Source organism: Dendroctonus ponderosae, unplaced genomic scaffold (assembly GCF_020466585.1).
Source record: "Dendroctonus ponderosae isolate FM_Combo_2020 unplaced genomic scaffold, Dpon_F_20191213v2 Dpon_F_20191213_1, whole genome shotgun sequence".
Taxonomy (NCBI): Eukaryota; Metazoa; Arthropoda; class Insecta; order Coleoptera; family Curculionidae; genus Dendroctonus; species Dendroctonus ponderosae.
The window spans coordinates 45658832-45659844 of NW_026017110.1; the positions used below are offsets into that span (position 1 = coordinate 45658832).

Sequence of the window (1013 nt, forward strand, 5' to 3'; positions counted from 1 at the left end):
TGCGGCTCGGCGCATTTGTGGCAAATGGCTTTTGAACCACAGTTCGTCAGGGAATGCCCGAATTTTTGGCACTTCTTGCACTGTGGGATATGTTTTATGTTGAGGGGAGAGTTTGGGTTGGGTTTTGTTTCGGGCTTTCTAAGGTAGAAAGACGCTCAGACAGTTTGTTTACGTGATGGTTTAGTTTTGCCAGAGGCGCTTACCGTCTTCCGGTTTTTGGGCGAGTCCATCCTGGATCACTTGGGGCTTTCCAGAGCCCTAACAAAAAGGGGACCTGCACGCGGCTCTTAGGGAGCTTTGTGCTCGAATTTACTTTTGGAAATTAATAAATTTCTACGGGACACTAATACTGGATCGTGTTCGCTGAACTGTGTGTCGACTTTGAAGTGGTTGTTGCCAACTGTTTTCACTAACGTGTTAACTGCTTGAGCACAGGGAGTGTTCCGTTCCGCTTCAGTACGGCCTTGAACATTATTTATTTCAGACAAATTTTTTACAAATTTCTTACTGCTAACTTATCTACGAGTCTTAATTCTAACATCTTTAGAGTGTTTTACACTCTGTGAAAGCTGACATCACTGACTTAACCTACCTTAATCTACCTTAACCTACTGTGGGCACATTACCCCTAAGTTTAGACCTAAATCTAATACATCTTCTCTTGTTACCTAAACTAACTTACAGCTAGTCCTAGTCTACAATGCTAATTGACTAACCTAATTAGTACAATTGCCCTCTACCTTATTCTACTTAAACTTAAGCCTACTACAACCTCTCTTGCTTCCTAAATCTAACGTAAAGTAAACCTAATAACCTTAATACTTAAAAATCCTAAACTTAAAAGTCTAAAACCTAAAAGTCTAACGTTCTACAATGCTAATTAACTTAGCTAATTAGTACAATTGCCCTCTGCTTGTTCTACTTAAAAACTTAAGCCTAATACAACCTCTCTTGCTTCCTAAATCTAACGTAAAGTAAACCTAAAAATTAGCCCATGGTCCTCGATGTGGTGC

At 40.0% G+C, this 1013-nt stretch overlaps 1 protein-coding gene and 1 long non-coding RNA gene across 2 annotated transcripts in view; one reads left to right on the top strand and one right to left on the bottom strand.

The window, feature by feature from the left end:
- The window catches only part of LOC109541358 (disheveled-associated activator of morphogenesis 1), a 79944-nt gene that overhangs the window by 67284 nt on the left and 11647 nt on the right, over window positions 1–1013 (top strand). The window lies entirely within an intron of this gene.
- On the bottom strand, window positions 462–1013 carry LOC125503077. The gene is made up of 2 exons (XR_007280670.1): window positions 981–1013; window positions 462–806 (listed from the first exon to the last, which is right to left on the bottom strand). It is a non-coding gene; the product is annotated as an uncharacterized LOC125503077 (long non-coding RNA).